The sequence below is a fragment of the Apodemus sylvaticus genome, chromosome 17 (assembly GCF_947179515.1).
Source record: "Apodemus sylvaticus chromosome 17, mApoSyl1.1, whole genome shotgun sequence".
NCBI lineage: Eukaryota > Metazoa > Chordata > Mammalia > Rodentia > Muridae > Apodemus > Apodemus sylvaticus.
The window spans coordinates 24,447,236-24,458,267 of NC_067488.1; positions in this window are offsets into that span (position 1 = coordinate 24,447,236).

Below are 11,032 nucleotides of genomic sequence, written 5' to 3' on the forward strand. Positions count from 1 at the left end.
ATTCACATGTCCAGGCATAGCTGAGTCTATTGAAATTCTGAAGGCGAATAATGTATGATAGAATGCTATGCCCCTGAATTTGTTTTATTATCTAAATTTTGCAAACTTTAATACGCCTCCCAAGAAGTTGTCTCTTTTTATTAAGTATCACAAGGAAATGAAAGAGAAACAAAAACTACAGAGAGAGAAAAAAATCATCTTTTCAAATTATTTCAAAGCCATAGTACGTGAATTTGAATTAATAAGTGAATCTATTTCAGTATAAATTATGTTTAGAGGAAAAATCTGTTTCTCCTCTTCCAACTGAATAAGTATCTATATTAGTGTGAAATAGCAAGAAATTATTAGCTCCTGAGACTGCCTATATTAACAACTGTGAACTTGCATAAAAATCTAATAAATACATAGTGAAGCAATGTGTGGGGATTATGGACTTAGTTGTATATATGATAGGAGTCATGTATCATACCTAGAAAGACATTGCTCAAGACCTCACCTGAAACAAATGTTTTCTGTTCATTGAACGTTGTGTACCATCAAAACTCTTATGCTGATGTCTTAATTCTCAATTGATTTCAGGGTGTGAGTATTAATTGCATAAATGAAAGTTTTACATTGTGACACTTTAATAGATGCATACATTCCTTTGGTTGTACTCAGCCTTCATCACTCTTTCTTATTTCCTAACACCCCTAACACCCTCCTCTTTCCCATCCATGTTGATAATCTTCATCATACTTCTCCTCCCCACTCTGTTCATCCAGATTACCATCTGAGACAAACCATGGGATCCTGGTCTTTTCAAGTCTGTCACATTTCAATTAGCATGATGGCCTTCAGTTTCATCCATTTTTATGGAAATATCATGGCTATTTTATGACTAAAACATTTTGTCTTCCTCCTGATCCCCACCTCCCCTGCCCATGTGTGTGAGTGTGTGTGTGTGTGTGTTGAAAGCCTATATTTCTCTGCTTTCTGACTGTGCATACAATGTGACCAGCTCTTTTGACCTGCCACATTGACCTTCCCCATCATGATGGACTGTATCTTTAACTGTGAGCTAAAACAGACCCCTTCTGCCTTAAGCTGCTTTCGTCAGGGTCCTCCATCACAGCATCACGGAAAGAACTGAGGCATGAAATTAGCTGTCTTGTAAGAAAAGAGAGGAAAGCTGGCATGTCTTCTCTCTGCTGTGTTAAAAAGATACAATGAGACGGTTGTCTGCCAACCAGGAAGAGTACCTTCACCAGAGAGTGCATCTGCCTTTGTCCTGCCCTTGGGATTCCCAGTCTGAAGATGTGGAGGAACTAATCCTTACTGTTTAGAACATGCAGTTTATGGATTCTCTGATAGCAGCCCACACCAACTAAAATACTTTCTCCTTTTGTTTTTCTTTTAAGAAAGCAGCAGAGGCTTTTAAATAGTCATTTATCCATCTGCTTTGTCATTGTTTAGCTTTTCTTTTTTTCCCTTTTATTGAAAATATTTTTTTTCTCACACAATAATTCCCCGATTAAGGTTCCCTGCCTCCTCTCTCTACTCCTTCAATCTCCTCCCCACCCCCTTTCCCATCTGGATCCACCCCCTTTCTGACTCTAATTAGAAAACAAATAGGCTTCTGAGGGACAATACTAAAATAAAATATAATGAGATAAAATAAAAACGTCAAAGTAGAGCAAAACAAAACAGAAAGAAAAGGAAAAGGGTCCAAGGAAAGACACAAGAAATAGGCATAGATGCAGGGACCCACTTGTTAGCACACTTAGGAAACCCATAAAATGACTAAGGTAAAAAGAGAAGTGTGTGTGTGTGTGTGTGTGTGTGTGTGTGTATGTGTGTGTGTGTGCGTGTGTGTGTTTGTCTGTGTGTGTGTGTGTGCGCATATGTGTGTGTAATTTCAAATTTAAAATAAGATGAAATTCAGGGGTACGGAGCTAAACAAAGAATTTTCACATGAAGAACTTCAGAGAGCTGAGAAACACCTTAAGAAATGTTCAACATCATTAATCATTAGGGAAATGCAAATCAAAACAACCATGAGATTTCACCTCACACCAGTCAGAATGGCTAAGGTCAAAAACTCAGGAGACAGCAGGTGTTGGCGAGGATGTGGAGAAGAAGAACACTCTTCCACTGCTGGTGGGACTGCAAGATGGTGCAACCACTTTGGAAATCAGTCTGGCGGTTCCTCAGAAAACTGGGCATGTCACTTCCTAAGGACCCTGTTATACCACTACTGGGCATATATCCAGAGGATTCTTCAGCATGCAATAAGGACACATGCTCCACTATGTTCATAGCAGCCCTATTTGTAGTAGCCAGAAGCTGGAAAGAACCTAGGTGTCCTTCAATGGAGGAATGGATACAAAAAATGTGGTATATTTACACAATGGAGTACTATTTAGCCATTAGAAACAATGAATTCATGAAATTCTTAGACAAATGGATGGAGCTGGAGAACACCATACTAAGTGAGGTAACCCAGTCTCAAAAGATCAATCATGGTATGCACTCACTGATAAGTGGATATTAGCCTAGAAACTTTGAATACCCAGGACATAATCCACACATTAAATGATGTCCAAAAAGAATGGAGGAGTGGCCCCTGGTTCTGGAAAGACTCAGTGCAAGAGTATAGGGGAATTCCAGAACAGGGAAGTGGGAAGGGGTGGGTGGAAGAATAGGGGGATGGAAGAGGGCTTATGGGACTTGCGGGGAGTGGGGACCCAGAAAAGGGGAAATCATTTGCAATGTAAATAAAAAAATAAAATTTAAAAAAATTAAAAAAAAGAAAGAAAAGCTCTGACATGACATTATGAGGCAAAGAACCTCAAAGATGCCCTTGTGTTTGTTTTTTGTTGGCCATCTATTGTTGAACATGTACTCTACCCTTAAGAGTAGTTTGTTTTCTCAGTAAAGAAAACTAAATTTTCATTTAAAAATTGTTATAAATTGGAGATAGGGTCTTGGAAGAGGGCATATGTCCTCTTCTCCTCTGAGCGCTAAGACGCATCTGGTCCAGACTCGTGCAAGCATTGTACATGATGCCTCAGTCTCTGAGAGTTCATATGTGTTTGTATCCTGTTGATTTAGAGAGCCCTGTTTTCTTGGTGTCCTCTGTCACCACTGGCTCTTACACTGTTTCAACCTCCATTTTCACAGGAGGGATTCTCTGAGCTCAGAGGGGAAGAATTCAATCCTCCCTTGGGCTGAATGTTCCAAGGTCCCTCATCTCTGCATATTGTCTGGTTGTGAGTCTCTGGATTTGTTACCATATGCTGCAGGAGGAAACTTCTCTGATAATGGCTGTTGCTGTAAACAACTTAGGATAAGTTACTTATATTCATCTGGAACTAATATGTTTCCTAATGATTCGCGTATTTAGAAATGAGCTGAGAATAAGTCCTGAAGAAATGGCTTTCTGGGAACATCATTCACTGGGCAAGCCTGGGATCCTAAGATCAGACTTTTACTGCCAATGTTACAAATGAAACATGACATAGGTGTGGGCAGCAACTGATAGATCTAAGGGCTTGCTAGCCATCCAGGGGAGCTGAAATGGGACTTCCAGGTTTAATGAGAACCTGTCTCAGAAAATAAGTTGGAGAAGAAGGCATGTGACATTGACTACTGTCCTCCACATGCATACAGACTTCATACATACATGCATGTTTGCACTATAGAAACAAATACAAAGTAACTAACTAAATAAATAATAAATAGAAAATTGAGCTGAAGAGACATTTTTATTGTTCACACACGGTGCTGTAAGCCTGTTCTCTGTCTGTAGAATATGGACCTCAAAATTTAGGAAATTTCACAGATACCACAATGGCTGACACTAAAGAGAGTGGGAAAAATGGCTGCTTGAGAAACAAACCACTGTCCTCAAATTGAGAATCAGTTTGCCGAAGTAAGAATTAAAAAAAAAAAAACCCACAAATCAATTGGAGAAAACTGATTTTCCTTTTAGCAGTGAATATCAATTGCAGATAACTTTCTGGTTAAGGGTGGGACCCAATATCCCCTTATCCTCTTAGGGCTGGGACTACTCTGTCTGCCTCCAACCTCTTTGGGTCTTGAGTGAGCTGCCACATCTCTCCGACTTCATATGTGGGTATTACTGGGTATATCAACCGCACTCCAGGGCACTGGTAACAGATCCATATCCAGTAGTAATTGGCCCACATCAAGTGAACTCAACGCTATCTTCGTGGAGTTTTTGATCATTTTGCTTTGTTTTGGCATTTTTTTCTCTGGTTGATCTTTTGCCTGATGTGATTTCATGTTTATGATTTTGTGATTTTTTTTTGTTTCTTACCTATTTTGGGAAAGAGAGAGACAGAGAGACAGAAAGACAGAGAGAGACTGAGAGAAAACTTGAGTTGGATGGGTGATCTGGGAAGAGCTGGGGAGGTGAAACATGATCAAAATATATTATAAGAAAAAACTTTTAATAAAAGAATCAAATTGAATGAAGGCTCTGTATCTTTGGAAATACTGATTAAAATTTAGCAAATTAAATAGCCCAACAATAGTTTTTAAAGATTTTAAAGCTACTGTGAGAGAATCATTTAAAAAGAAAAAACAAAACCAACCAACCAACCAAACAAACAAACAAACCAAAAAATCCTAAGTAAGCTCTGGATAAACCTAGAACTGTAAATATTGGTAACCTAAAATTATAGATTAAAGAATGACTTGGAAGTTATTGGAGACAGGCAAGGGAATAACAAACATAGATCAATAAGAATTCTTAAGCTAAGGCAAGTAATAGGGTTCCGGGTTGAAAGGGGACTAGCACCACCTATGCTGGGTCTATACAGGAAGAGTGAAGTCTCAGAAAAGGGAAACTAGATCTACTAGCAATTATGGACATGGTACAACTACACAATAGAATGAGTAAGGCAAGAGGCAATCCATACCAAAGGACAAGAGAAGAAAAGATACTGCTACAGACAAGGAGTTTAAGTAACAATACTTCTATTAATCTTAGATTTAAGCTGTTTTTTTGCCCATGGGAACTTTAAAAACAACAACTCAAATGGACTTCAGTGTACACATGTACAAAAAAAACCATTTTTCTTTTGCTTTCCTTTCCTTTGTTGTTGTTGTTAGCCAAATGAAAAATTTTAAGATGTAAACTTCTGTGTGTGTCCAGATGATTCAAATTTGAAAAGGGATATTCTCCCTCTCAGCTGCCTTTGTAAAGTAAAAACATATTAGTACAAATGTATCAAATGCATACCATATAAAGATTAACAATGAATAAGGTCATGCATCTAAGTAACAGTGAAAACTCAGAGAACAGAGTAATATGGAAGAGAGAAGTTCAATATAGTATGAACTTCCTTACTAAGTGAAGTGAGTTTGAGACACAAGAACTTCCTGGTTCCAACGTCCAGTATGGAAAACTGGGAAAGAAAACATGACCAGTTCATGCCTACTGACCTTTAATATTTCTCAAACTCCAATTTATATGTATCAGATTAGTTTAAAGAATATATTGAATAAACAGTTGGATAACACAGTAGGTGGCTGATAGCTTTTTGCTTACTTTTGGATAAACTGTGATTCTCAAAAATTTCTTAATTGATTATTTAACTAAAAGCTGTAGACCATTAACACTTCAAAATCATTGAAAGCCTTAGTCAGAGTTAATTTTGCTATGCTCATTGGATTCATTCCTTCCTAGCTCCCCAGGGTGAGTAATAAGACAGGATTTTTTCCCAATCTAGCCATTAAGAAGAGAGAGAGTGTCTGACTTAAGCAGTTGCCACTCTAAAGCAGGTTACCCTGGCCTTAGCTTGAGCTCAAGTTATATAAAAAGAAAGGGGATCATAGTGATTATTAGCTCAGAAGGTGATCAATATAGGTTTGTGGAATGGATGAGTCATTTACTGAAGTCCAATTTCATAACAGGTTCCTCCATTTTGTCCCGAATCCAGAACCACAGTCACACACCTTATGCTTCCACTTAGTTTCCATTGTCGAGGACACAGACGCTCCATTTTTACCCATGATTCAGCACGCACCATGGCAATTATGACACAGGACAGCTGAGGTGGATGTTACTTTGAAATCATGCTTTTCTCTCTTCTGTGAACTACAGTTCCACCCATTAGGAAACACACTGTGCAGACAGCCTGCCGCCTAAATACCAGGCATCGGATAGGGCAGAGCTGCCTCTCCTAGAACAACTGGTGGATTCTTTTGCATAATATGCCGCACCACATTCTTCCTAGTTTGTGTACCAATTTATTCCCAGTTAGGGTTAACTAGAAGTCAAGCAAAACCCTCCTACTCAGGCCAACTTAATGTCACTATCCTCTCTACCATCTTTAATCCAAATTTAGGAATCAATTGATAAGTGTCTTGTACAGGCACCTTTTCAAGACAGTCATAAATACACAGAGAGGTGGGTGTGGGGGGGAGGAAGCTTCAAGTTCTTTTTTCTAGCTTAAAGAAAATTATTGTAAAAAGCACATCATCTTATCAATCTAAACCATTGCAAAAGATGGAGAAATTGCTGGTACTTAAGTCCAGTGGGAGACCTTATTACTGGCCATGAAATAGGTGTATTTTTGCCAACTATACTCAGAGGATTGCAGCTGCAGTGGCTTGCTAGGGTTTACAGACTCTATTCAGAATAATCAAATAAATTACCAATTTCACTCCTTAAGCTAGTATCTGGCCGAGTAAAGACTTGATTGTTTCTCCTTTGTCCTGATAGAAAACTTTACTGTGATCCAAGCTGTTTAAAGAGAAACTAGATTCTCATCCCAAATTAGATAAATCCTTAAACATTTTAGAGACTGAGCCAGGCATGGCAGTATATGCCTTTGATCTCAACACTTGGGAAGTAGAGGAAAGCCTGGTGTACATTGTGAATTTTAGCATAGCCTGAGCTACATAGTGAGACCCTGTCTCAAGACAAAACATAACAGAACAAGACAAAACAAAACAAAACATGGCAAAGCAAAACAATTCCAAAAAGAGTTCAAGGAGAGACTTTGTTATATAGCAAATTCAATGATTCCATGCTAACCAAGGCTACATAAGATCTGATTGAAAAAAAATGTAGAAAACTGAATGGTTGGAACTTTGTTCCTGCTTCTATATTTGGGTAATAGTAATGTACCAGAATCCTAGTTCTTTATCTTAATGTGAATATTAAAATAACACATAAGCAGCTCATTGAGTGGCGAATATCTTCACCCATCTTTTCTTTGGGTCAAGGATTGCGCCACTCAGTAAGAATGCTTAGAGAGGGACTGCTCAGCTGAGTACTCTGTTTTGTACCAGTCTAGCTGGCAGTTATTTGACTCAGTTATTACCAGTGACAAGTAAGTCTAAGTGTTCTGGGAAAGGCTTCCAAGAGGCAAGAAGCATTAGGCATTTCTATCTTCTGGATGATCAAGAAGCAGTTAAGATAGTAGGAAGTACAAAATATCTCCAACCACTATTAGGGATGAAATTCTGTGCTAGCATGGTAGACAGAATGATAGAAAAAGTGTGATCCATAACTATATATCTTATCTTTGACAAAAATATTTTAACCCTTATGAAAAACAATTTATTACCATTCATGAGAAATTTCATTTCTAATTAGTATCAAACTATGTTCTTATAAACAAGTCATCCGCTATTACTAGGCAAAGACTACCTTGGGAGAATGATTAAATTCTAAAATGTAATGTGGATCCATCTTGACTATTTCACAGAGTCAATATTCAGACCAATGTATTTTTTACCTGTGTGCCCTTGTCATTAATGATTCACTGCCCTTCTATATAGTTGTAGATGCCAAGTGTTCAGCAAAATGATAAAGAAAACAAACATTGTGGTTGGAGGAATTTAATAGGCTTGCTCTATTTACATGAAAAACCTCTACTCTTTCAGTGTAGTCTAGAATTATAAGGACACAAGCGTCATACCATAAAAATCAAAGGCTCGACTGGCTGACTTTTCTCACCGTAGAAGTGAGAATTGAGCTGAGTGACAGCTGAAATAAATTTTGGTGGTATCGGCCTTGGATGCCCTGATGAAAGGCACGTCCCGACAGTCCTTGGCTCAGCCCCAGGAAATGCACACTAGTGGCCTTAGAGGCATGACACTGAAGAACTACTTAGGGGATCTGCCAAATGCACATGCAGCAGGAACGAGCCTGCCTCAGATAGCCTTGCTGGGCGCTGTGATTAGAGCCCTTTTAAGGGATCATAGCAGAGGCAGCAAATTCCATGCTAATCCACCCTTTAACAACAGATACATTGGTATTTGCTATTAGCTAATAAGCTCTGGTGAGTCAGAAATGGGTCATAGGTATTGACTTTTGCCTCAGTTTCTGGCCAGAAACATGCTGGGCATTGGATCCAATGGGCACTTACAATTAGGTAAGTACAGGTCAAGATAGCTCACAATCCTAATTATACATATTTATAAAGCAATATGTACATTTGAAACAGAGTCTAGTCGTTCTTTTTTTTGAAGTATTTGCTTCAGATTTGTAATGTTTGGGACAACTACCCATTTCTTCTTACATGCTTGACTGCCTATTTCCATAATAATGAAGAAAGTTTCATTTAGTTATTAAGGGTTGTAATTTTTTACTCAAAGAAATGTCATATGCTCAGGGTTATAAAAGTGAAATAGTAATGAGAAATAAAAGCTCAAAAGTGAATTTCCCCTAATCTCACAGCGAGACAGACACCTTAGAGAATGTCACAGCCAACATCTTGAGTACTTGCTCAAAATTCTTCTGTGAATTACAAGTACATTATAAGTTGAGTTGTACTACCTCCAAAGATATGTTGATTTCTGTCCCCTTGTACCCTAGAATGTAACCTTACATGGAAATAAGTTACCTTCAGAGATAATCAAGGTAAGAGATACTTGGGAGAGTGAACCCAATCCAAGGACAGCCTCACACAAAGGAACAGTTTAGACACTGGGATAAATACACATAAAAATGACATCATATTCAAAAGAAGGTAGGGATGGAAATGGTGTTTCTTAATTAGTTAAGAAATTCCAAAGATTGCCAGTAAACACCAGAAGAGAGGAAAGAATATAAACACTTTCTCCCTTGTGGCCCTTAGAAGAAAACATACTGTGCTTGATTTTCAGTTTCTAAAGTAAGACATCACATGTCAATAAATTAATATATTTCTATTGCTTATCACACAATTTACAAAACCCCCATTGAGTGAATATACATATAGATAGTGATATTGTTATGCAGATGTGGAAAGACACCTAGTATTTTTTTTTTTATTTACCAAAGGCTATCATTTATTGTGCATTCTCCCACTTGGCTGGTTTTAATTACTTTGTGACTGTTTTTCCCCAGTCTAATCATAGTTGAAATGCTGACAGTTGCTGGGCAAGATGGCGGATGACTCTAATTACATCATCCAGATCATAAATATAAGGTCAGTCTTTGATGAGTTCAAGGTAAACCTAGGGGACATGTAGTGTGACCTCTTTAAAAATAAAATCTTAAAAGATAAAGGACATAAAGGTTAAAGAGTAAAGAGTTTGCCTAGTATTCATGAGGCTTTAGTTTCTATCACCAGGACTAAAATTTAAGAAAATATCAACAATACAATGTTTACATTCCAATCACTTTTATAGTTATTTCTACAATTGTTGATAAATGTACCCCTGGCTTTGGATATATAATATTTTACTATTTTGCAGATGCCTTGATATTTCTAAGGTATCACAATATTTATGGGGATCACCAGAATATTTTAAGGAAATTATGGGCAACCCTGTGTTTGACACTATAGAGATTCCAGGAAAGGACATGACAGGGTTCTTCATGAGAGGTTGTTCATGAGAGAAAAGCCTGAGACCAGTTCTTCTTAAAGGCACAGGGAGGCACAAATATTCAGCTCTTCAGAAATTGATTGATTTTGGCCTTATGCTGACCTGATTCTCTCTTCTTTGGATGTGCAATAGATTCCTGTCCACATGCTTATCAGTTTCCTATGCAAATATTTCCACTGGGCAAGCTTGTTATGAAGAACTTGCTCACTGACACATCCCCCAAGCTAAGCCCCATGCCTGACCTATAGTCGGTATTCATTAAATTAACTAAACATTTTTACATAGTCAACAGACATTTCTGCATGCCCACTGTGAGTTAGAAATCATGTCTCAGCCTTGTTATATACTAAATGAGTTAACATTTCTCAAAGTACCTTAATACACTGGCACTGTGACATATAAATCCATTTTTCTTACAGTATGTACGAATTTTGTTTCAATCACTTCCATCCTGTGTGTCCATCAGAGCTTCAGGATCTGTTTAAAACTATGACTCCTTTCACAACTATCAAGGCGTGAGATAAGCAATGAGCTCTCCTGTTAAGCAACTGACCCTGAAGTTGTTGCAGTGACTGGAGATGGATTGACTCATCCCATTCCACTGTATTGGATGTGGTTTTGTAGGAAATGTACCCAGCAAATTTTTTCATTTGGAAGACCTAGTCTATACATTGTACACACTTTCCTCCAGGTTTCTGGAGAATGAAATCTAATATAGTCATTAGAGGACTTATCAATTGGCAGATCATTGATAATTGAAATACATATATTGATCTACAACCTTTCTTAAGTATTTTACTACACATACTAGACCAGCCCTTCTCTACCTGTGGGTCCCAAACCCTTTCATGATGAAATGACCCTTTCACAGGGATTGCCTAAGACCATTGGAAGACACAGATATCTACATTGTGATTCATAACAGTGGCAAAGTTACAGTTATGAAGTTGCAACAAAAATAATTTTATAGCCAGAGGTTATCAAAACATGAGGAACTGGATGAAAGGGTCACAGCATTAGGAAGATTGAGAACCACCTTACTAAACATGTTCATGGACATTTATTTGGGTACATCTGAAACCAGCGCTTTGAGATAAATATTAGTCTTCATTTTATAAATGGTAAGTCAAAGCTCAATAAGGAACAAACTTCAAACTCAGAATGCTATCATATAACCATGTTCAATTGCTATAAATGTTGT